The following is a 27,537-nucleotide window of genomic DNA, read 5'->3' as shown; positions in this document are numbered from 1 at the left end:
TCTCGGGCTGACCGGCGGCCCTTTGCGCAGGTGACAAATACCTGTAAAGTGCATAACCATGTCCGGTTGGCAAGACCAAAGGTCTGCAAATCCTGGGGGACAGGCTGGGGGATAGGCTGGGGGCCAGGGAGGGCCAGGGAAGGCCAAGAGGCATGAATATGCCCTCAGGGCCATTTTGGCCCATAAGAAGAGAAGGATTTCTGAGCCGGCTCACAATTCCCTTCTCAGCAGCACAGTAGCAGAGCCAAAGTGCGCAGGAAAAGAAACCACTGACCCACCTGTTTAAATGACAGAAAAGATAAACAACAAAGTCAATTATACAAACAGGGCGGCAAGGAGGGGAAACTAATGGAACAAAGACAAGAGCTGGGAAAATAATGAGCACAGCAGGAACGCTGAGCCGGGCATATATAAAGGAGCAAGGTCATTGGGCCTAAAAATAAAAGCTAAAACTAATATCATAAAAAGATCAGCACAGCAGGAACACAGGGCATGGCAAATAACAAGAGCACAGCAAAACATTTGGAGGGTAGTCTTTCTCCCACCTAGCAGCAAAAACTTGGAATTGCCTCCCTCTTATACTAAACTGAGTTATTAGGTACTATCCCAGATATCTCTTGACAATGTTTCAAATTACATCTATGATTTAATGTTTTGAAAGTTTGTATGAATTATATGCAAAATACTAAGTTGTACCCTTCTCTACTTTCTTCTAGAAATTGAATTATGAATTGTGAAATATGTTTTTGCCCCTGAAGAAAAGTCTATACTCGAAACGCGTCGGGCCCAAAGATATTGCATAATAAATATTATGTTGTCTATATAAATTTTGTGAGCTTGTTATTCATTATGTCTGCTCCATCTATTTAATTGTCTATTGAACTGTGTGTTATGAAATTCAGTAAAACAAAAAGAACACGAAAGTTATTGATCTGCTTTGCAGATATCAGACAGTGTGCAGGGGACGGGAGTTCCTAAATCCTTAAGGAACAACCACTTTTTGTCCTCCATTTTCCCAACCTAGTTGCCAAGGTTGAGTCTTTTTTCCCCCGCACCTCAAGCTATCTCTAATTCTATAAAGGTTACTCTAAAATACCCTGATACTCTTTTGTTAAATCATAGGTGTGCTCTGTGTTTTTGCTCATTTTGTTATAGCTTCTACACCCTTGCCAGAAAGAAACACTTGAGAGGCATATAGCTTCTTCATTCTGCTGAATCTCTTCATCTTAGGTTTTTATGTTAGAAGTTGCCATAACTGACTGTTGTGAAGATAGGGTTGTCGCTTGTCTACTCTTACCCCCCTCACTTTTCCTTCTATCCCAGTAACATTACCTTCTAATTTCCCAGGATGTTAAAGCAGTGTCTTTAGTGCTCACTTTCAAATGTGTTGATTTTTGAAAAACAGTTGAAAACAATTCAATCCAATTTTTCTCTCCTACATTTTTTTTTGTAGCTAGTCATTTGTTGAATTCAAGGTTGTTTTCAGAAGTGACCAAAATTCCCTGGGCATCCTGGCATTTGCTCCGTGTCAGCTTGGGTACATTTTGTAACCGTGGCTACTCAGCCAACTTTTAAACTCTTTTCTTTCAAGGATTGCTTTGTCGTTGAGGTGTTGGTTGTTGAACTTGTTCGCCTGTCGTATTACCCTCCTCATCTCTCTTCTTTTTTCAGCTATAAGTGTGTCAAATATGTGTGGTCTTGAAATCTGGGGATGGCCAATTTTTTGATGGCGGTAAGCGACTAACAAGGGAGAATAGTCTACTGTTTTCTTCGTTATTTGATCATTGTTTAACAACTGACTGGTTGAATAGTGCAATGTTAATTTCTTAATGACATTTCCAGAGAGTCTAAGTCGCATTCCTCCACTGCATGCTGCAACTTGGGCTCTCATTTCCGCTCTAGTTTCGCCAGCAGATTATGGTTGCTGTTTTTTGTTCTTATTATTTCAAAATGTCTAACGACCAGGAGGAATTCCCTTAAAACGAAGATGCAATCCAGTGTTGCACTTTGATTTTCTCTCTCCCACGTTGATATTGGTGTAATATCTTGGTTTAGGGTTGGTTGAAGATAATGAGTCCATTAGAGAGAGCCATTGCTTCCCCCTGTCTAGTGATGCTGAGCTTCTCTGTTGATTTCCTGCTGCGTTGCGATCCTTCCGCCAAGTTGTGTTTAGGTCACCGGAAACAATCATGCATTTTGTTTGATAAGTGATGTAATTCTCATTGGTTTGTGTCTTTACCATCAGTAGAAATTCTGCATCACTCATTTCTTGGGGATTACAATACAAGTTGATTATTGCAATGGTTGCTTTTTGGTCATCCTCATCCCGAATGGCAGGGTGTATCCAGCTTTTGAGTAGTGCTTGCAGAAATGGGCTTTCTGTTAATAATTTCTTAAGTTGAGTGTCATAGCCTGATTGTATTGCTTTTAATAGCCCTGTCGTTGGATTCCCTTTTGGGCCCTTTAATGCTCTGGTAAAGGCGATTTCATATCCGTCCAGGGCCGGCTTGTCCAGGAGCCAAGTTTCCTGAAGGCAAATGATGTCAAAATCAGATGGCTAAAACTGCGTGTATACCACAAGCCTATTTTTAATATCTTTCCAGTGGAAAGTTGGGCTCTTTTTGTGTGATCGACTCATAAATGGGCTCTAGGTGGCCTCAATGGCCATCTTCAGTTTTGGGCTGCCAGAGCTTTTGGGATCCAATCCCAGATTTTCTGTTCTTGCTTTTTAGAGTTGGTGCCTTGCTCATAAGTAGAGTTCTCTGTGCCATTCGTTGCGTGGTCAGGTATGAAAGTAACTTTCAATTTTGGCAAGGGCCCACTTGGGACTCAACCAATTACCAAGGGATCCTTGAAGGTTCCATTCCCTATGGCATGCATTTCTCTTGGTCTACTTAGTATTTTAGAGCGATTGTGCGCAGTTGTAATTTTAGGCACCCGCTCGTGTTCTTGATGTTTCTGTGCAGGTTTTGTCGCACTTGATCTCTGTTATATCAAACCCCAATATCAGAAGGTTTTCTGTCGCTGCCAGCAACATATTCTTCACCACTGGTGAGGTTATGATATGATATGATATGATATGGTATTTGTAACGCGCCTATACACAAGTGTTTCAAGGCGCGACGAGGCAGGGAGGGAGGGAAACAAGGGGAAGAACAGACAAACGATCCTACTAGGCCAGGTGTCATTCAGATCGCGCAAGTGCAGAGGTAAGGGGAAAAGGAGAAAGTGCAGGGGGAGGAGGTGGGGGGGAAGTGCAGTACAAGGTAAGTAGCGTAATAAAATAATAAATAAAAAGGGCCAGCTGGTGGCAAGTGCAAGGTAAGTGCAGAGCAAGTGCTGAGAAGTGCTGGGAAGGGGGGCTGTAGGGATACAGTGACAGTCCCACAGTGCAGGGGGAGCCAGGGAGGCAGTGCAAGTGGAGAGTGGCTGGGCCCTGGACCGAGGTCGCTGAGAGTGGCCCAGATGCAGGTTTAGTGCAGAACTCAGTGGGGAGTAAGCAGGTTTAGCAGGGGAGAGGGAGAGAGAAGGCAGAAGCGAAGAGGAAGGTTTTGAGGTACTTCCGGAACCGGAGATGGTTCTCCTCCAGTTTCAGGGAGGCAGGAAGGCTGTTCCAGAGGGAGGCCCCTGCTGCGGAGAGAGATCTACCCCCAGCTCGTTGCTTCGAGAAGCGGCTGACCATGAGGGAGTTGGAGACGGATGAGCGAAGGGCTCGTGAAGGAAGATATTTAGGAAGAGAGAGTTGAAGGTATTTAGGCCCCAGGCCCCAGAAGGCCTTGTGGACAATGCAGAGGGTTTTGAACTTAATCCTCGCAGCCACTGGGAGCCAGTGAAGAGATTTCAGTCCTGGAGAGATACGGTCCCTGGGCTTGAGGCCAAGGACAAGTCTCGCAGTTCTGTTCTGGATAAGTTGCAGAGGGCGGAGAGTGGAGGCAGGCAGATTAAGATAGAGGCTGTTACAGTAGTCCAGCCTTGAGAGAACCAGGGCTCGGGAGACAGTGAGCTTCTGGGGGAAGGAGAGGAAGGGAAGAATACCTCTGAGGAGGTGCAGCTGGTAGTGTGACTTCTTAGAGACGTCAGATATATGAGGAGAGAAGGAGAGTGTGGAGTCGAAGATGACCCCGAGGTTTTTAGCCTTGCAGGTAGGGGCGGGAAGGGGGCCAAGGGAGGCCGGCCAGAGAGCTGCAGGGAAGGAGGGAGTGGGTGTGCCGATGAGTAGAATCTCAGTCTTACTGGCGTTAAGGCAGAGGTCATTGGCAGCACACCATTCCTGGATAGCAGACAGACAGGTTATGTGTAAATAGATACTGTCTAATTATTTGTCGTTACTAAATTCAAATACTTTTAGCACGTCAGAGTAGATCTGTCTGCGGTTTAGGACACAGTGGATCAGGGCCAATACTGATTTCCTATTCAAAAGCATGTTGTTACCACTGTCTGGGATTTTTTTCCATTTTCAGAGTCCTTTTAGTTTGACCCTTTTGTATCTGGGAACAATCTCGTTTTCCCTGGTAGAGTCTTCTTTCACTTCTTATCGGTGAGTGTGAGTGGTTTATAGATCTTTTGTTCCCACTCAATTGTCTTCTTTCATTTCAGTGATGGTGTGACCTTGCCTCTCTGTACAATTCCTCACTCGTAGTGAACGTCTAAACCTTGAGGGTTGGGACCTTCTTTGTAGTAACTCTCGCTCTCCACTGCTTGGAGATTTCTCTTTTCTTCCTTTTCAGTCATGAGATCGGGCACTGGTCCATGGCTCCTTTTTGTCCATGGCATTAGTTAGCATTTTGCATTTATCATACATTGGGCCTCATTCCGAGGTTGGTGGTAAGGGGTTAAAGGCGTCAGAAAGGGTGCCGGTGCAGTTAATCCCTTACCGCTGCATTACGAGGTCCTTTAGTGGGTCCCGCTAAGGGCGGCTGGTTTTACCAGGCGTTTTTGTGTGGGAGCCGCTAAAGGACCAAGTAGCTAATAACGGGTCTGTTATTAACAGGCCCGTTGTTAGCTCCCTCCCCTTTCCCATTGAGCCCTGCGGGGGCTCAAATGGTAATGGGGATGGGTTCCCTCAATGGGAAAATACCAGGTCCTCCAAGGTTGGAATGGCCTGGTATTTCTCCATTCAGGGAACCCGGACCCGGAATGCCGTATGGGGGTAGCCATGGCGCTAATAGCACCATGGCTACCTCCATACTCGTAATGACCCACATTGTCTAAAAAGATTGGGGAGCCTAGGTTTCCCTTAGAAGGAGATGATTTTGCGCCTGCGGTTGATTTTATGTGTGGGTCATTAGTGATTGAAACTTTATTCCTCGTTAAGACATTGCCGAGCTCTGATTCGGATTTCTCGATGGAGTGTTGGCTAATTTGAGAAGCGTTGACTGTTAATATTTGGTTGTTTGAGCGATCTTCCGAACTCACCGTCGGTGCTATTTTTTTATGCTTGCTCCCTTATTCGGTGGAAGATCTTTCTTGGGCCGGGTTGGGGCACCTTGCTCGTACCTTTGCTTCCCTCTTTGGGGTTTACAGGCAAAGGTTCAGTATTTCCTGGCAAAGCGGTTCGAACCGCATTGAAATCATTGTCAGTTATGTTCCTTTTTTGGGAGAAGATGGCACAGTCTTGAGATGTTTTAGCACTTGCCATAATTCTTTCTTTTGTAACTGAACGATATTGAACATTTTGCATGTTCTATGTTTGGTCATTGACTTCCTACATTTTACAACCATTTAGTTTCTTATTTTGTGGTTTGGGCGTTGGTCTGCTGGTTACCACTTTCTATCTGGTTGCCACCAGTGCTGTTGGTTTTGTCCAATCTTTATATGTATATGAGGGAGGTCCTAACTTTGCTTTATTACGTGATGTTCGGTCAGTGATCGAAGTTTCATTCATCCGTCCTGAATTGGGATCTGATGCTGTAACTTCTACAGAAGGCAAAACAGAACATTTTTAAGTACTTGTTGAGACCAAGGTTGCCTTACCAAGCTTTACAACTGGTGTTAGCAGACTTTGATCAATTATTTTTAATGGTGATGCTTTTTCCCCTAGATATGTGGGGTCTTTTTTCTGAGACTCAAGTGCTGTGATGTATCCTTCTAGATGTATCAACTTTGTGTGCATCATGGCTAGCATTTTTGTATGGTCTTTTAATGTGTCATTTAGTGCCTCATAAAGTTTTGAGAAGGGAGCTAGTGCAATCGTCACTGTAGACATTATGGCAAACATGTCTAGATCTTCTGATATGTAATGGTGTTGTGTTGCGCAAATATGGAGGTGAGATCACACTTATGTTGATGGTTCCTTTCTCAGCAGATAGGCCAACTCCATCTGTGAATTCTTGTGCTATAGAAGGATACTGGTTATTAGGTTATTTTAGCCCCCATCATCACATTGATTGATTGTGGTAGGTGCTACAAGGTTGTGTTGAACTACTCGCTCAATATTTTTGGAGGTCATTGGAGCTTCTTTTTTAGTCAAGTCGTGTGTGTATGGTCACAGGGGTTCAGAGTATTAGATGATGTTGGTTTTGGACCATGGGTTGCTATCCTGGATTCCGAGTTCCCCCTCTTTTGAGTTTCAGACGTTCCCTGTCCACTTTCCCTCAGTTCTTTTGTTTTTGCTGGTGATTCAGCGCCTTCTCTAAAGGTTAATGATGTATTGGGTTACAAGACTGGTTTTTGATTGGGGATACATTAAGCAACCAACGGACTACCAAAGTGCCATTGAGTGATGGATTGCAATCGATGATTAGGGTCAGTTTGATCTTTGGTGCTGAAACGATCGGTTATACAAGGTGGTAGGTCTATGGCGCCCTCCAAAATTTCAGAGTCAGAGATCTCTCCCATAAACCTCATAACTGAGTTACTTTTCTTTAAGAAAAAGTCTTCCAATGTGTAGGTTGCATTAACCTGGAAGTTTTCTTCCGATGAATTTGAGATTTACTTATTACTTTTTAGGGATTCAATTGTTGTTTATACGCAGCCTGTTGGTTTACCCCTTTTGATGTTGAAGGCACTTTGGAAAGTGAATTACTTTTTTCTTTAAGTCTGTGGGCTGTAGTTGAGCTCCATGCTTCGTTCTAGCACCGCGTGTACGTTTTTCTTGCCTTTCCCTATATTACATTGTGAGACCAGGCTCACTGATTTATTTTGGTCGCTGTCCTCCCTATTGTTTATCACTGAATCACTATGCGTTCCGTTGTTACTGTCTAATCAAATCTTTTCTTTCGTTAGATCATTCTATAGTGTTTTCATAGCATTTTTAAGGTAACATCTCATCTCTTGATTGATGTGTTCTTTGCATGTCCCGAGCGTAATCTGGATGGTTAGTCTTTATCTATAATCTAATCAGAACATTGGGGGTAATTAACTGTTACATATATCTATTGGTATTAACATATAACATAGAATCTTCATATATAAAGCAGAATGTATGAATGTGTGTAAGTATGTTTGTCCAGCTATACAAATCCACACCGTTGAACCCATGTCTACCAAATTTTGCATGGATTCCTCGTTTGTCTGGGTCAAGATCACAGTCTATGTTTGGATGCAAAAATCTTATTTGCAAAACAATGTTTGGATGTGTGTGTGTATGTTTGTCCGGCTCTACAACTGCACACCGTTGAACCCACTGCTACCAAATTTTTCATGGATTCCTCATTTGTCTGGGGCAAGATTGTAGTTTATGTTTGGATGCAAAAAACTCACTCCGTATACACCCTAATTTACTGATGCTCACCCCATTCACTACCGTAGGTACTAGAAGGAGGAAACAAGTGTCTGAAGCAAAATATTCTATTTGTTGGTTATTCCTTTGAAATGTATTACTACTGTATGCAGTTCAAAAGTGTTTATTAAAGCATTTTTAAAGGTAATTAAACTATATATATATATATATATATTATCACGCCACTCCAAATATGAGAAATGGCAAGGTTAGAGTCTACTTAAGTTCATTCACAAAAATAGAGCACACTCAATCAATCTTTCTTGGACATTTCTCAAATGTGCTGAAGCCATCGAGTGACTGAAACTTGGCACACAAAAAACGAACATCATTTGGAAAAGCTTTATCTGGTGCAAAGCAAAAATCAATATCAAGAGCTTCTGAAACACAACAACAAACAGCAGCACAACTTGCCAACCTGAGGACAAGAACAATTTTCTCAAGGGCAAATGAGATGCCAGAGGAAACTGAAGCAAGACTTGCTGACATGAGGACAAGAGCAACATCCTCCAGGGCACATGAGACACCACTTGATCAGGACCCAGGCAATGCCGGGTACCCCAGCTAGTTATGAATGAACTAGAGAACAAGGATCATGAAAACAATGAATTTTCACGTATACCAATTTGAACATCATTGTGAAGATGTCTTGAAATATACAACAAAGTCGATATTGTTTAATGGTGTTATCTTTTGTATGATTTGAGTTACATATGATATAAAGCAGGATCGGAAATATATAGTTTTGAAAACGGCCTTGTGGCCAAAACACGTGTAAACACTGATGGTGGGCCCAAACATATAATAAACTAATTTCAAAGGAATTCAAGTTTTGGAATATCTTTAAGGTGTATGGTGTAGTGACCTGTATTTCCTTGTGTGCCGTGTTCCAGCTTCACGAGACGGGCAGCTCATTCCGTGCGGCTCGTGAATCTGGAATGCGGGGTTTAAACTGAGTGAGTCAGTTGGTTTGTTCGGATGGTGTGCCCACTGCAATAAAGAGCCTTACCTACAATTCGCCTCCCGCTTATCTTTTCGTATGGCGTGTACATTACTTAACATTTAATAGTCTGTAGCTCAGAGTCCACAAACTCTCCTCGCCACTGTTTCAAGTACTGTCCATTGTACCACCTTTTCTTAAGTATCAACAGAAAACACACTCTATGGTATTAGCATATAACATGGAATCTTCATATATAAAGCTGAATGTATGTATGTGTGTATTTATGTTTGTCCGGCTATACAAATCCACACCGTTGAACCCACCGAATATAAGAACATAGGTGCGTAAGATCCTTAACTTAATTTACTTAAATCTGGTCTGAGATTGTTGAAATGCGACTGATGCGCACTACAGTGTGATGCATGAAGGCGCAGCTCCATTATGATGCACACAGGTGCTGCTGCCTATCTCTCAGCATCACCCACTGGGACACATTTCTGTGGTGCTGCTCATATCTGCACATGTCGCCCATCATTGTCAGGAAGTGTGGCAACAGAATTTAGTTGTTGAAGGACGGGCCAGTGTTTAAACATTGAGAGTGTGTGCACTTGCAATGCGCAGGTGCATGCAGAGCAGCACTACACCCTGTCGCTCCCAGCAACACCAATGCCTACGTGTGTTTCCCAAACCCAAGTGCACTGGCTAACTTGAGAAAGTGAATCTCGTTTTTAATGTAGATTGCTTTGCTGAACTGTAACAAAATGGTTTTCACGCTGAAAGACAACCTTATGGTATGGCTGTATTTCTCACCACAGAAAAAGAGTCCACAATCACAGTTGCCCACCTGGAAAACTCCTGAAATTCTGATAGTCACTGTGGTCCATGGTCCGGTGTCGTCATGTCTAGATGATGATAATGCCCTCTACGTCTTTCTGAGTTTCTACTCCCATCTGTGACTCCTTTAAAATGCTACCTCCCCACCATAAAATCATCTTTCCGCACTGACATTGGGCTTCATTACAAGGTTGCCGATACGGACACAACAGTACCGGTAAGCTTACCGGTACCGTTCTATCCAGACCGGCAAACTCCGAGTTGTGCTGCGGGTGCCTTTCATTCCGCCAGGTCTGTCCTGGCGAATGGAAGGCACCCGCAAGCACAGCATGCCTGTAGCACCGGCACCATAATGAACGGTGCTGGTGCTACAGGCATCCCCATTCCCATTGAGCCCTATGGGGTTGAAATGGGAATGGGGATCTACCGGCACCCTCGAAAGGGGGAATACTGGGTGCGGCGGGGTCGGAATACCCTGGTAATTGCCCATTCACAGGTGCTGGACTTTTATGCTGGTATGGAGGTAGCCTTGCTGCTCTTACCGGCAAGGCTACCTCCAACCTCTTAATGAGCCCATTCACACCAAAATTCATTGACCCTCAATTCTCCAGAGAATACTTTTTCAGATTTCATGTCCCTGGCTGCTAAATGAAATCTTGTACTTGTCCTCTTCTCAATGCTGTCGCTGCTGTTAAAGTTGTGAAGTTCACAGGACAATCTCAGCATTAGCCCCCTCTTTCTGGATCAGAGTTACATTTCATATCAAACATTTTGAGGTCTTTTACTCATGTTCTGATATACACTGATATGTTTCCTGTGTGACTTTTTGGCTGTGTTCGCTCACAGTTGCTTCCACGATGCCATTGTTGAGAATGCCCTCTATAACACTTGTCCCCATACAATACTCTGAGAGTGTATGAGAAGGGGAACAGATGGCTTGACAAGCCAAGGTAATGTGAGCTGACATCACCAAGGCTTAATTAATGGCGGCTTACACAATTACGGTTTCAGTCGTTATTATAAGTGCTCTTGTTTATATTTCTTGGCCCCAGAACACACAGCAGTTTATTATTTAATTATATTTTAATTACGGTTATGATGCCTCAGGCAGCAAAAAAATATATTTTACGGTTCCTGAATATGACTCAAGCTGAAGTCCTGAACGTGTATTTGCTCGGGTATGTTTAACAATCGTCTATATTTATGAGGCTTGCCAAATAATACACACACCACCCTTTATTCCTAAATGGATTCATAATGCAGAATTGTTGATAGCTAAATGCTTTCACTACATCACTTCTATGGGTCAATGCATCTCACTGTATTGTTGGTGTTTTTAGCTCAGCAGAAATATTGACAAAGTTTGCAATTTTCTGTTCTTTTATTTTAGCACTTTGGGGCGAAAAGTAAACAGTATTTACTTTGCAATTTATCTTCATTTTTTACAAGCCTTAAGTATCTGCAGATAACATACAAACTCAAATCACATTTGATAAAATAAAACCATACGTGTTCACATTACATGTTTTAATTTTGTTTATTTAGTATAGTGAATTATAAAGCCAGCCTGACCAAAACACATATTGCATTTTTAAACTTTATGCCACTAATCAATACTTTAGGGCAGCCACCAATTTGATCTCATGCTTGCAAAAGTTAATGTTTCCATTTCAGCAATACTGAGTAACACAATAATACCAGGGCAGCAGATCCTAAATATAAGTTAAGCTAACATGATCCATTGCCTTATAAAGCTAGAGCACCCTGCGGAGTCATATTGAATATGCCGAGTGATTCTTCAAAATGTAATCATCCTAAATGTCAGATGGAGGTATTTTAGCAGTAATTCTTTTAAGCCAAAGGAAAATCCTTCACATTCTCGAAAAAAGGGAAATGCATTCTCGTTTACAAGAGCAGCTGCATCAAGAATGTTTGTAGTGCACAGCTGTCCACAAGAGAAGAAATGAATACAAAAAACAATGCCAATATACACCGTGCTGTTCTTCAAAATTAGGAACAATTGCAGTGGTGTGTCATGACTTTACACACAGTAATTCATAGAAAAGTTTGAACGTCTCATTCAGATTTATCATGAAACTAAACATACTGGGAAGCGTGCTGTTGTCTACATCACTGTCAGTAAATCCCTGTGTTTAGCTAAACAATACACGTTTTGATTTGATTCGATTTATTTATTTATAGAGCGCTTTACACCAAGGCGCTTTAATATGTATGTGTTGGCTCTCTGGTTTGAGTCTATTTTTGTACAGGTAGATACGTTGTTTCTGATTTCATAGGGAGAATAATACCCGGTGAACGGATCACAGTCAACTTAATACATTCTAATAAAAACATGGAGTGTCTCTCAGTTCATACTTGGTATGCTTTATTTGGCTCTTGAGCCCTACCACAGCCTCAAGTTTGCTAATGGCAATTGTTCCCAATAGAAATACAATGGAGAACAAAGATGTTATGAAGCACAGGGCGAGTATTTTGTATATTCTATTTCTTTTTGTTATCACTCAGAATATTTAATCAGAAAACTATCAATCCCAGGAACCTGTGCGTCTTATGACTGTAACACCTCCACAACTCCCTCCACTGATAGTGTCCCTTGTTCCCTTATACCATTTTTCCCTCAGACACTACAGTGTGGGTCATCTGTCTATGCAGTCTGTGTTCTCTGTATCTGGTTGGTACGTTTTTCCTTTCAGTCCTCTCTGTCCTTCTTCTTATGCCTGATAGCAGTGTGCCTGCTCTGCTTTTGTTCTCTAAATCTCTCTCTGATTGTGGTACGTTCACTCTTGCTTCTGTGTGATGGAAAAACCGTTATGTGGTAGCCTGCCCTCATCCCCTTCTCTTCCCTTGGCTGAGGCCTCCCTTTGGAACAGCCTCCTTGCCACTCTGGCACTTGGCTGAATGCCCCTTATGTTCCTTAATAATATGTCTCATCCTCCATTTTTTTGTATTCAAGTCTTCTTATCACGTGATATAATAGTTTTCTCTAACATAATTCCAATTCTTGTCATCAAGTCTTCTTATTACCTAATAACATAAATTGTTCTAATATTATTTCCATTATTTTCATTTTCTTCAGAGGGTGGTTTTATTCTTATTTTCTGCAATTCCCACATTGTATAGGTATTCACCATGAATAATTATCCATGAGTAGTACTCACCCACCTTGTTTAGATCAAAACCTCTCCATTTGTGTTCAGTATCGCTCCCAATTGCCACGGATTATTTCCCTTATTTCAGAAAAAAAGATATGTTTACATTATACAGAACCTCCTTGCAATGTTCCTATCTCGCACTCTTTCTATAACCATCTTCACCTATAGTAGTGTTCTCATTTGGGGTATGACCCCTTTGTATCTCCAAATTATTTGCTCACAAAACTAGACCACATTAAGACTTAGTTCCCCTCCAACATTACCAGGTCAAATAGCAGAGACATCTACACAAAAACAGCACCCTAATTAATGTGTCTGTGTCTACTTGTAAACTGGGAAATCCCTATATTCAAAACAACACTACAAATCATTGAAAATATACATTTTGCATTGTATCCCCAAAATTGCTTACTTACCTATGTAAGAGATGCTTCAGAAGCTTTCAGCGCGTGTTTCTCACACCGCAGACACCATTGTTGAACTGATTTTATACTCTTAGGCATTTACATACATCAAACGTTGCTTAACATGTGATGTCATTACGCTTATGCTGCCGTCCTGCATAATTATGCTCTGTGATACCTACCTCTTGTCTATTGGTCTAGAAAATCACCACCGACAATTAGGAATGCTATTTCACCAAAATGCCAGGGTAGCGGAAGTGATATCACATGACCTTTGACCTCTGATGACATTAAAGGAAGTGATGTCATTTGATCCCAGCCCACAGTGACATCACGGGAAGCGATGGAACACAACCTTTCACCCCTTGACAAAACAGGAAGTGGCATCACATTGCATTGTTCCTCAGTACACTACGAAAACTATGGTTAAAATATCACTATTCTATGTTATACATGACAAGAATGGATTGCCATATCTATCGTTAGGATGAGTGCGTACAGGTCCATATTACCAAATCACTGTGAATGTAAGCAGACGTCCATGGCCCAAAGATAAGTATCTGTTATTATATAGCACTTATGCTTAAGCGATTTATATAAAACGATTCATAGATGAAAAAATAGTAATTTTATTTGATTTCTCTATCCACAGGGTATAAAAAGGAGGCACAGATCAACATATTCCTCTTCTGTTCTGATCTTTCTCATGATTAGTTTTCAGAATCCAGGTTAGAGGTTATTAAATTATTCCCATCCTTTTGATGGGGAGTCCTGAATCAGGGAGCCCAGGTGGGTTTTGAATTAATTGTTTTACTCGTCTGGGACTCTTCCTGATATTTGAAGCCTACCGGTTTCAGTGGCACAAGGGCCACATTCATCAGGGCTGGACAGACACTGAAGGGTTAGTGTGTCGTACCGGTTTTAGTGGCACAAGGGCCACATTCATCAGGGCTGGACAGACACTGAATGGTTAGTGTGTCGATGTCGATGTCGAGATAACTGGTTGTATCGTGCCAGGGAATCCCACCTAGTTATGGTTGGAAGGAGAGAATTTATACTTCCCACGAAAAGCAAGAAGCTATTGTCATGCTCTGGAATCACCTCTTTAGCCCATGCGCTGAAGTCTCAAAAAGATGGGAATCATTTAATAACCTCTAACCTGGATTCTGAAAACTAATCATGAGAAAGATCAGAACAGAAGAGGAATACGGGAGATTCAACAGAAATATGTTGATCTGTACCTCCTTTGTATACCCTGTGGATAGAGAAATCAAATAAAATTACTATTTTTTCATCTATGAAGCAGCCTTTTTTGAAGTAATCCCAAGTACCTCTCTAGAGGGCGAACTAAAAACAAAAATTTAAATATTTTGTGAAAATATCCCCACAGAATTCTGTGGGGATTCTGTGAATCTAGATACATTGATGACATTTTATTGCTTTGGAAAGGTAGTCAGAAATAACTGGAATCGTTTATAGCAAGACTGAATTCTAATGATTTTGGAATTTCTTTCAATGTTACCTATAATTCAAAAACCATACATTTCTTGGACTTGACAATTTATGTATCTGGTGATAATCTACGAAACTGTACATATAGAAAGGCAACTGAAGTAACTTGACTCTGTATGCCACCAGTTGCCATAACCAGTCCATAATTAAAAATGTACCTGCTGGAGAATTTATAAGGGCTTGACACAATTGTGAGGATTTGGACATTTTTCGAGAAAGAGTGTGACCTACTAAAGGACCAGTTCCAGGAAAGGGGGCATTCAATGCAGCGTATCTACAAAGCACAGAAGAAAGAAAAAGGAACCCTTAGAAGTCAAACGTTAAAGCAAAAGGACAATACAACAGATTAAGAGACATTTAAAATTAATTTTGTGACTACATTTTATCAGAATCATTACAGGATCCAGAGCATATTAAAGAAACACTGGTTCCTACTTTGCCCGGACAAAGAGTTTAATAAGTATTTAGATGAGAGACCTACAGTTATCGTCAAAAGGGCAGCAAAGCTTAAATATAAATCAAGTCCATTTTACCTACCCAGCATTGAAAGAGCATTGACATGGATAAAGCCATCAAGGAAAGGCTTCTGCAAATGTGGAATGTGCACCATGTGCAAGTTTGCACACAAGAATACACAGATATTTAATGACTCAAGATGAATGAAGCTGGAGATAAAGGACTATTGTAAGGGAGGAGAGGTCTCCCTGGCCCTCCTTCCTTCCTCTAAGGGTGCAAATGGTATGCTCATTATGTGAGAGACTGTGCGCCTCTGGCCAAGATGTGTGGAACTCACTGAATGACACATAGCAGTGCATGGCATGTACACCACGAGACTCCATATTGTTTAGTCACAGGCCCCATTATACATTGGGCCACATGTAAATGTTAAATCCAGCCTGAATTGCTCCCCTTCAGTGTTCGCACGCCAACCCCCCACATCCTCCCCTCTGCCTTCCCCATGGCTGTCCTGTTCTCACGGAAGCCTGGGCATGAGAAGTAACAAATTAAACACTGTATCTCTCACCTTCCCTTTTACATCACTGCCCTGTGAATGACCGGGCCGGAGCCTGATCCTGGAAAAAAACATTTGGCTCCACAAACCTGCCTCGTACCCACAGACCCCATTCAAACAAATATAGACTACAATCCCTGCCACCCTTAAGTCCTTTTTGATCTAACAGCTGTATGCCGCTCAACTGTGTGCCACCCCATTTCACCCCCAACACTAATCCTATGTGTGGCCATATATTCTCCTCATACTAACAAAATATAAACCATTCTCTCTTAAGATCTAAGGAGAAGTAGATGAATGTATTAATGAAATATTGTGAATAGATTAGACACCTGGACCTATGTACTCCCACTTTTATTGTCCAGGTCAAACGTCTAGTATTATCATTCTTATATGTACAAACAAATAAATAATGTTCAGGCTTGTGTGGCCATAAGAGCAAATGTTAGTCTACATGTTTACGGCTCAAACATCGCCTGACCTCGCACCCCTCCCAAATGAGCCCAGATAACCCACGTGACCCACAAAGTTACAACTCGGAACCAAACAATTAAGAAACACCATCCCTATATCTTGCATATTGCCCAGTCCCCTTTGTCCAATGGACACTACTGAATGTATCCCCTATAGCACACGTCATATATGATGTATTTTTGTAATATAACATGTATTTTCTGTTGTGTGGCAGAGCGCTCTCGGAGTAAGCAGAGTCCTCTGCATGCCCCATTTTACTTTATATAAAGACTTGCCTTTTACTTCACCCGCACTTGACCTGGTCTCATTCTCTACAGGGGTGTGTACATTAGTGTCTTTTATTTGGCTATTTCATTGTACGTGTGGGGAATGGCAACATTCATTTGGTGATGCCGAGACTTGATTACGTCCCTTCGGTCCTTTTGGCACAAGACATCCCCCGGCCACAGCAGCACGATCCTAGGTGCGCCCCCGTCAAGGCTGCCCACCTACAGCAACTGGTACCCTTAGACGTGCACACAAGTAGGCCAGAAGGTTCCACGGGTTCCGGCTTTGCAAATACCTATTTGTACCGCTCGCTGGAGCCGGATGTGGCCATTGTGCGAGGGGCGGCACCTTGACAGACCGGGTCCGGAGGCTCTCGGATCGAGACGGACATGTGAGTATCAAGTGCGGGAGACGCTAAAAGAAGGTGGGAGGGGAAAGATGGAAAGGGAGTCAGATTGAGGGGTATTGAGAACATAAATTGGGAAGAGAGTAAGGGGACCTTTTGTTGATCTACATACATATGTTTTCTTTTCTTTCTTCTGCATATCGCCATTAGGAGTGTATAAAGAGAATAAGAGGTGACTAGAGGTACAGGAACCTAGCTCTGCGAAGGGATAGAAGGCAGCACCGCATAGTACTATCTCGACTAGTACAGGGATTAAGTAAATGACAAAGTGAATAAAGTAAGAGTCTCAAGTAAGGAGAAGACTCGGAGTAGTAGTTAGAAACACTATTTTCTTCTTTTCTTTTCTTTTCCATTTCTAAAATCTCAGAAGGTGGTCCGCAAGGGGCCAGAATAAGGGAAAGGGTCTGGGAAAAGTAGAGTTACAGGGAAACAGGGGCCCCTCGGTAGACAGGGTATACATTTTCTGTTTGTATGTAATGTGTTTGTTTCATTTTGATTTGACTAGTGGTGGGGCCGTGTGATTAAGTGTTATATGTCATGTGGCCAATGTTCTGTTTTAATGTGTTTTTTTGCAATGACAAATTGAAATAATTGAACTATAAGAAAAGGTATTCTGGTGAACAGCATTGTGGATATTGTGGTGAAAAGAAGCATTGTGTTTTTCTTTCTGACCCTGGTGGGAGTATAAATCAGGCCACCTACTTTTTACACATGTACACAAGCGATAGTAGCTAGGCACAATGGGGACAGAAACACCGCACGTGCATATATGTCAAAGTTTACCATGGTACAGTGAAAGAATTAAAAAATACCATGATCAGTGGTGCACGGAAATGAAAGAGGAAGTTATACCCCATGTTTGGCCCGAAGGTGGGTCATTTGACAAATCAATATCAGACATCGTAGCAACATATTTGTTTATTAAGTATAAAGGCATACAGCTCCAAAACAGAAGAGCGATATTAGACTCGTGGAGACTGTTCGAAGAGGTGCCCCCAAGTAAGGGTAAGGGTCAAGGTCCAGATCCCGAGGCAACAAATGGAAGTGAGAGTGAGGGGGAGAGAAAAGAAAAGCCAATAGACCACGTGCGCTTGTACCCAATGTTGACAAAAACCGCAGAAGGGTACAGCGACCCCAGGTATAGGGCAAAACCAAACACACCTCCCGCGCCGCAAGCAACAGCCCCAGCCCTGCCCCCATATACCCGAAAAGCTCATTTGGACAGACATGCACCCCTCCAACAGAGATAGAACAGCTAACCCAAGATTTGGAAACTCAATTAAGTATGAAGTAAACAGAATTACTGAGACTCAGAGGTTTATGAGAACAAAACTCACATACTCAGGCAGGTGAGAAAACACAATAACCCCTGGCACCTGACAGATCAGCAAACACAGTTGGCGAGAAGTGGAAAAAGGGAGAGATTTTATTCTGAATTAATGACATACCTATAAGGATAATACAGATAGACCAGGAAGGATTGCAAGTAAGTGTGGATCAAGAGAGTGGGCTATCTGAATGAGAATATTGGAGTGATTTAGAAGAGGATGAGGAAGGAAACAAGGCAGACGAAGCGGTAGGTGGGATGTCGGGGGGAGCGTCACGGTTTGTGGCCTTATCACCCAGCAAAGATGGAATAGAGGAGGGATGGCAGGGGAGATTAGGAAACAAAACAGGAAAGGAGCCATAACAGGGAAGAAAGGAGGAAAGGTGAGTTTGGGAAGAGGGAAGAGTAAGTTGCAGATGCCTTTGATAAACAAAGGACCGCATTATGTCCTGTGGGCACAGATGGATAAAGCAAACCTATTGAAGACGTTGCCTCCACTTTCTGGGCGGGCGAGCAAGTGGATATATGCATTTGAGAAAAACACTGCCGGGGTCCCCTTAGCCATTGGAGATGTTAAGAGGTTGCTGGTCTCTGCAGTAGGTGACCAAGCAAATAGAGTGTGGGCGAAAGCGGGATTCCCTGTGGTCACAATGAATTGCGACTGCCATTATGGGGCTTCACTTAACACAGTAAGGGCCCGGGTATGGGACGCACTGAGGGATACATTCCCGGACACACCTGATTTATAATCAGTAATGCAGTGTACTATGGGGAAGGACGAGTATGCTTCAGCTTACATTCTGCAAGTGCAGGACATGTGGAGAGTGGAGACGGACACCGCTTGGGACCAATCTACCTACCTTTTCTACTTCATAATCAAGAGAGGCCTCCCAAAAGAAGTACAGAAGGCTTTGGACAAAATAGCTGGGATAGACACCAAGGGCTGGCCTGAGATACAGAGCATTATAGTACACCGCTGTAGACGGATCAAAGAAAGGGAGAGAGAGATAGTGCAGAAAAGATTGGCAAATGAAGCTAAATTAGTACAAACAAAATTGGTGAAGGTTGCAGAAATAGCTGCCGCCCTCCATGCATAGTGACTGGTAGATGGGGAGGAGAGGGCAATAGCAATACAGGCAAGAATGGCAGCAAATTGGGCAGCAAACGGACAGGAGCAATGGGCCAGAGGCGAACAGTATGGAGGGCCACAATGGCAAGGAAGAGGCGGAAGAGGAGGAAGAGGTGGGTACAGGGGGTCAAGAGGGGGATACAGAGGACAAGGACTTAGAGGAGGTCAGGGAACTTGTTGGAATTGCAGGAGATGGGGTCACTTCTCAAAAGAATGTCGGAGCCACCATAACGCTCATTACCAGAACGAACACCAGTATGTCCACCCCCACCACAGCAGCCCATATGGTCTGCCTATGGGTGGATTCAGATGCGAAGATCAAGTAGACCCCTGGTATGCATATGAACAAAGGGCACCCCCGCAAAGTGTACATCAACACCCCCAATCACAAAAACCATATAGCACATGCACGCGGTAACCCATTTGTCACCACCGCGAACGGATCACCGGCACCCTTTAGAGGGACAACAGTAGTGGGGGACAATGTTTTCAACAACAATGATACAATGAGACACCCAGCATAGGACAGCCCATAGAAAGCACTTGCGTGTCCAGTACTATCAACGACCCGTCGAGCAGAAGAGGAACCACTGTTGGGGGCAGAGATAGGAAACAAAAAATTCATCTTTATGGTGGATTCGGGAGCAGAAAAATTGTGTCTAAAAGAAGGCAAGTTTCTGCTTTTGAATAGAAAAATTGAGACACAGATTTTCTGGGGTGTTGGTTGAGGTTCCATACACGGAAGATCTAGATGTAACAGTGGGAGGAAAGACAGTTCAAGCACACCTGTTGTATTATGAAGACTTAGCCATAATTTTGTTGGAAAGGGAACTCCTCAGCAAGCTTAATATGACCATATACTTCCCGGAAAGAGGCATATTGTGTTCAACAACAGGGATATGTGCCATGAGGGCCATGCTGCTTATAGACACAGAAGCTAATGAACTGATAACATGTGGGATACCAGTTGACCCAGACATGTTTGTGCAGGGGATACAGGTATTGGCACAGGTGGCACCAGACATAATACACCAAGAGTGGCGAATACAATCCGAATTCGTTTTTTACCCCGTAGCTACCCCAGAGGTGGTGCCAGGGTCAATCGTGTCCATAGACTTGCACGCAGTGCAAGTATCTACACGGAGAATAGCGGTGATAGGAATGGACATGCATTGGTGTGAGTGTTGGCCAGTGCTGTGTATAGACTCTTCTCCACTCTCGGGCAGCGCCGCATGCCAGCCCCCACCTTTCTTCCACCTCTAGCCAGGATGAGATGTAAAGCCTTGGTTCCATCAGCGATGTGATGCTATGATTGTAACCCCTCACCTCCCCTCGGAGCAAGCACTAGGTATTCACCCTCATGTGCCCCCAGACCCTTCTCATCCCACCGCCTCTCTGATGTATATCATGTGCCCTCTGAGTGGAAAGCAGTCCAGCTCACCCCAACCCTGACTGACCATGGTGGCCATATATTTACTCTTATACTAACATACTACAAAGATGTCTCTCTGCTAGATCTAACAAAGAGAAAGTGATAAATGTATCACTGGAATGTGCCCCCTGATAAGCCACCTGAACTCATGCGGCAGCCCACCTAGTGTATAGTATATCTTATGATGCTGAAATACTCGCACTTAGAGTTATGTGTGATTCTTTTTGTGATGTTAGAATAACGAGTTGTTTTTACAGGGCATCATGAATTACTTTTGAAACTGAATGAGTATGTGTGGCCTCAAGGGCAAATGTTAGAATAGTCACAAAGATATCAATCAACCATCATCTGACCTGAGCATACCTGCTCACATCATCATGACCTGTCAAGGACCCTCACATATCCCGAAGCTTTGCACCTATGCATCTATAGGTGCCCTTCTCCATTGTCCAATCTCATCGATTCGTGTATCCCTTAGTTCCCATGTCATAGGTCACGTGGTTTTGTAACAAAATGTGAATGTTTGCTGATGTCTGGCAGAGCGCTCCGTGAGATTGCAGAGTTCTCTGCTTGCCCTATATTGGTTTGGATAAACTTTTACTTTTTGACTTCACCCGCACTTCGTCTTTGTCTCATTCCTTTCTGGGGTGTGTCCATCATTGACTCTCACTGGGAGTTTTAAATGCCTTTTTGGGGGACACTCACTTTCAAGTAGTGATCCCTGGGACATGATTTGTCCATTTTTTCCTTTTGGCACGAGACGTCCCCATCCACAGGGGAGACCCACGGCGCACCCGCTAACAGAGCTGCCCGCCTACAGCAACTGGTACACTTAGACATGTGCACGCAGTAGGGCGAAACGGTATGGGTCCCGCTTTGCAAAACCCACTGTACCGCTTGCTGGAGCCGGGGGTGTCCACTGAGCGTGGGGTAGCACCTGGATGGACCAGGTCCAGAGGTTCTCGGATCAAGACGGACATGTGAGTATCAAGTGTGAGTGACATTAGGAGTTGAATGCTGAACATAGTATACAAGGTCAGACTGAGTTAGTGGGAAAGTGGAAGGGGGGCCCTTGCAGTATAATAGATATTGGGCCTCATTCCGAGTACGGCGCTAACCAATGGCGCTATTAACGCCTTGGTTGACGCCGTACCCAGACCGGCAGCGCCTTGGTGGATGGCGGAATCACCGCCACATTCCAAGGTTGGCGGGGCGGTAATTCCCCATTCACCAAGGCTCTTCCCCATTCCCAAATGAGCCCCCATAGGGCTCAATGGGAATGGGGAAGATGCAAATAACGGTGACCGTTCATTACGGTCACCGTTATTGGCTTGGAGGCCCCTTTGCGCCCTCGACTTTAACACCTGCTCAAAGCAGGCGTTAAGGGCGAGGGCGCAGAGGGAACTCGGAGTATGGCAGTAAGGGAATACCGCCACCGGTCTCGTTACCGGTGGCCGCTATCCCTTACCGCCATACTCGGAATGAGGCCCATTATCTTATTCTTTTTCTTTCTCTGCATATGGCCATAAGGATGAGTTAAGGAGATTACAAGGTGAAAAGGGAATACGAGAACATAGGTCGGTGAGGGGGTAGAAGGCAGTGCCACATAGCGCTATCTTGACTAGTACTGGGAATAAGTGGAAAATAGAAGAAATCAGTGGGAGTATCACATAAGGGGAAGACTCGGAATACAACTTAGAAACGCTTTATTATTTTTCTTTTTTCTGATCTACGGGAAAACATTCAGACAAACTAAGGGTAAGGGATGTAAGGTGCTGGGACAAGATAAATCATTATTAGTAGAGTATAAGAGGAGGCAGGGAGGGTACGTGTTACATGTTGTATGTGAACTGTCTATTGGTCAATGTCATGTACTGAATTTGTTATGTCGTTTTGAGATCACTGTGTTTTGGTAATGGCTAAAGCAATTGTATTGTTGTCTCATGAATAAATGGTCATCGTAAGTGTGACACTTTAAAGAATTGGTGTATAAAGTGTTTGAAGGTGGAATACAATCAGTAAATTGCTGGTATAGTCGGCATTGTAACTATATAACACGCACCGCAGAAGGTACAAAAGAAGGCTAGGGTTTAAAATGGGTGCGGAAACGCCACTGGCCGACATTTGTCAGAGTTTACCAGGTTATGCAGAGAGGAAGAGAGGATCACCAAGTATCATAATCAGTGGATCACAGAACTAAAAGGAGAAGGGCTACCGCAGATATGGCCCCAGGGGGGATCATTTGATAAAAATGTATTGGATATGGTGGCCACATGCCTATCTGTAATGTATAAAGGCACACAATTGCAGAATAGAAGGGAGATATTAGACCTGTAGAGGTTATTTGAAGAGGTACGTCCAATAAAAAGAAAAGAGCAAATAAAAGAATAGGTCCCATATCCCCTGGCAATAGAGAATACTGGGGAGGAAGGCAGAGAAGAGGAAGGGCCAGTAGAGATTGTAAGGATATACCTCCTCTTACCAGAACCAGTACCAGTTGAGGGATACAGTGACCCGGTATATGTGTCAAAACCCACCTCCCCAATGACACCACAACCCACTGCACCACCCCCATATGAGTGCCCAAAAACGAGTGGACAGGTGAGTACCCCGGCAAAAGATATTGAAAAGTTTACAGAATATTTAGACTCAAGGTTATCAATGGCCTGAAGTGAACTGTCCAGATTAAGATATATGTGCGAACAAAGCAGATCAGATACTTCCAGGATAGAACGGACACAGGCACCCGACAGATCCATAGAAGGGTGGAAGAAGGGGGGAAAAACTATTTTGAATAAACGATTAGCCGACAAGGATAATAGAGCTAGAGCAACACTCCCTTGAGGGAGAAACAATGGAGGAGGGCATGGCGTCGGGAGGAGAGGAAGAACTCTGGTGTGACATAGAGGAACAGAAGCTAGAAGGGAGAAGAATAGGGATTGCAGCAGGAGGGGCACCCATGCAACTAGATGAAACTCCTCTGGGGCCGGCAATGGAAGAAGAATGGAATGGGAGGTTACGAAACAGGGTGGGGAGGATGGCAGTACTCCCACTTTCAGGAGGTGCCAGCAAATGGATATATACTTTCGAGAAGAACACTGTAGGGGTTCCTTTGGTAGTAGGTGATGTTAAAAGCTTGCTGGGGGCAGCGGTGGGTGATCAAGCTGATCAGGTTTGGGCGAAAGCAGGCTTCCCAGGAATAACATTAAATTGTGACCGCCATGATGGTGCTTCTTTTAACACAGTAAGAGCAAGAATATTGGACGCATTAGGAGATACATCCCCAGACACACCTGACTTACAGTCAGTAATCCAATGCACAATGAATGATGAGGAAGATGCAATGGACTTCATTTTACGGGTGCAGGAGATGTGGAGAGCGAAGACGGGCACGGCCTGGGATCAAACTACCTGTTCTACTTTATAATAAAGCGAGGGCTCCCGAAGGAAGTTCAGAAAGTGCTTGATAAAATAGCTGGGATCGAATGCCAAAGGAAGGCCCGGTATACAGAGCATCATAGCACACCATTGCAGAAGGATCAAAGAAAGGGAGAAGGAAATAACACAGAGAAGGCTGGCAGACGAGGCAAAATTAGTACAGACAAAACTAGTGATGGTCACAGCAGCTGTAGCTGCACTCCCCACAGAAAGGGAACGAGAGGAGGAGGAAGGGTTAACAGTAATACAAACAAGAATGGCAGCTAAATGGACAGGAAAGGGACAGGAACAGTGGAATGGTGAGGAACAATACGGAGGGCCACAGTGGCAAGCAAGAAGTGCCTGAGGAGGACAAGGTGGGTACAGCAGACACAGGGGGAGTGGTCAAGGGTATGGAGGATATGGAGGTCCAGGTCCATGGGGAGGACAAGGGAATTTTTGGAATTGCGGAAGGTGGGGACATTTTTCCAGGGAGTGTCGTAGCAGACCATTGAACAATTATCAAAACGAACAACAGTATGGCCACCCCCACCCAGGGAGCCCACATGGGCTGCCAATGGGTGGTGGAGAGAGAGAAGAACAACAAGATCAGAGGTACGCATATGAGCGTAGGGCACTGCAGCGTAATGTTCAACAGCATCCACAATCCCGCGAACATATGACACACGTACGAGGTAACCCTTTCGTTACAACAGCAATTAGTGCTCCCGCACCATTCGGCGGAGTGGCAGTAGGGTCAGGGAATGTTTTTGACAATGAGGGAAACACATGGTACTCAGCATAGGACAGCCCACAGAGAGCACTTGCATGTCAGTACTATCAACGACCCTCAATGCATCCGAGGAACCAGTGGTGGGGCGGAGATAGGAAACAAACAATTCATCTTTATGGTAGATTCGGGAGCTGAAAAATCATGCCTATGAGAAGGCAGGTTTCCGTTATCTAATCGTAAATTGGAAACACAACGGTTCTTTGGGGCAGTGGTCGAGGTTCCTTATACAGATGATTTGGATGTAACAGTTGGTGGGGCGACAGTACGGGCCCCTTTACTGTACTATGAAGAATCCCCTATTAACTTTCTGGGGAGGGCCCTCCTCAGTAAGCTCAACATGACCATATCATTCACTGAAAGGGGAATATTATGCTCCACCCCGGGTATTTGCCCAATGCGAGTGATGTTGGTAGTACATACACGAGCCACAGCACTGGAGGTGCGTGGTAAATATGTTGATCCCGACATGTTCATCCAGGGACTAAAAACACTAGCACGGGTTGTGCCTGAGTTAAAGCGTCAAGAGTGGAGAGTGCCAGCAGAATTTGTTTTCCGCCCTATAGCACGCCCAGAAATAATGCCAGGAACAGTGATGTCCCTAGATTTACATGCAGTATAGGTGCCTGCGCAAAGAATAGCGGTTATAGGAATGGACATACATGGGTGTCAATGGCGAACAGTATTATGCATTAATGCTAATATCGCACTGCAAGACTTATCAGATGAGGACCTCTTCACTGACTCAGACAGTGTAGGGGAGATAATAATGGAGATAGCAATCCCCTGCAATATCCTGATACAGACAAGACAGGTGCCAGTACAGCTAATGGTAGTAGTAGGTGTGCCACCTCCCTTTTTCAATGATGACATGCAACTAGTGCCACAAGATCTATGGACCACAGGCCCACATGATGTGGGCCTGCTGCGCGAGGTGACACGAGTAAAAATAAAACCAGAGGCATTGCTGACCCAGGTAAAACAATACTCCCTGTCCCGAGAGGCAGAAGAAGGGATAAAAGAAACAATATATGCACTACTAGTGCAGGGGATAATAGTTCCCTCAAATTCACCAGGCAATACTTGCATGTACCCCATCAAGAAAGCAAAGGGCGGGACATTGAGGATGATCTAGGACATATGCCCCCTTAATGACGTCATACAAAAAGAATTTCCTTTGGACCCAAATTCTGCATCAATTTTGTGTAGTATACCAAAAGATGCATCATGTTTTACAGTGGTAGACTTGAAGAACACATTCTTCTCAGTCCCACTGGACCCTGAGTTCCAATATTTGACAGAATTCACCCTGGGAGGGAAAAGATATGAGCATTGCAGATTACCTCATTGATAATGTGAGAGCCCAAGTATATTCAACAGAATTCTACATGAAGATCTAGGCAATATCATCACAAAGAGCACAATCATTCAATATGTGGATGATCTCCTGATTTGTGGGAAAGATGAAGATGAGTGCAGGAAAGATTCTATTACGCTTTTGACATTGTTGGCCCACAAAGGTTACAAGGTGGACAAGGAGAAATTACAATACTGTCAGGAAGAAGTGTTGTACCTGGGTCAATTGATATCAAAGGATGGCAAAAGAATCATACCAGACAGGGCGGCTGCAGTATGCACTGTAAATGAGCCTAAAACAGTAAAGGAAATGCAGAAGTTTCTTGGCATGTGTAATTACTGCCGTGCCTGCATATCAGTAAATGCAGGATATACAAAACCATTATTGCAAGTCCTCAAAGAAGTACAAAGTGAGAACACAGAAATACAGTGGACAGTAGAAATGCACAATGCAGTCAGCACACTGAAGGAACTGATCTCAACAGCACTAGTACTCGTAAACCCAGATTATGAACGCAAATTTTATTTATTTTCGCACTGCAATCGGACACTCATGACAGCAGTACTGACACAAAAATCATTTTTGGGTCACAAGCCTCTGGCATACTACAGTGGCACACTAGATGTAGTAATGCAAGGAAACTTTGCTTTCAAGCAGTCTCATTAGCCGCAGCGTTCGCAATAGAAAAAAGTGCAACGATTGTGATGGGATGTTCTGTGGCATTGTTTGTGGAACCTTCATTATTTGCTATATTAGAGAGATCAAAGAGCACATTAACAACACAGAGAGCAACAGCATACGAGATTATATTATCCAGTGCTAACATACACATAGTGAGGTGTAAAACAGTGAACCCTGCAACATTTCTCACAAAAGCATTCACAGTGGAAGACATGCAAACACATAATTGTGCTACATACAGAGGACAGGATGGAGATATGCCGACAGCAAGAGAAAATCAGAAGGAGAGCTATATTTCATAGATAGATTCGTATCAATCAATTCACAGACAGGAGAGAAGCATGTGGGGATAGCTGTGGTGTGACTAGAGGACGGTGAATATGAAGTACTCATCCAACAAAGGCTACCTGCCCATTAATCAGCACAAGCTGCAGAGTTAGTGGCACTCATTGAAGCACTACATACAGCAAAGGGATGTGCAGTAACAATCTACACTGACTCTGCATACATGACCACAGCAGTACATGGGGTATTGGCTAGGTGGGGAAGGAGAGGATTCCACAGAGAAGACAGATCCCCAGTGCAGCATACCAAGTTGCTAAAATAGATGATAGAGGCGCACAAGGAATCCACAGTTGTGGCCATAGTTAAGTGCCAGG

The sequence above is a fragment of the Ambystoma mexicanum genome, chromosome 1q, assembly GCF_040938575.1.
Source record: "Ambystoma mexicanum isolate Mex_15411 chromosome 1q, UKY_AmexF1_1, whole genome shotgun sequence".
Taxonomy (NCBI): domain Eukaryota; kingdom Metazoa; phylum Chordata; class Amphibia; order Caudata; family Ambystomatidae; genus Ambystoma; species Ambystoma mexicanum.
The sequence above is the reverse complement of the archived record's forward strand: the minus strand, read 5'-3'. Positions refer to the sequence as shown.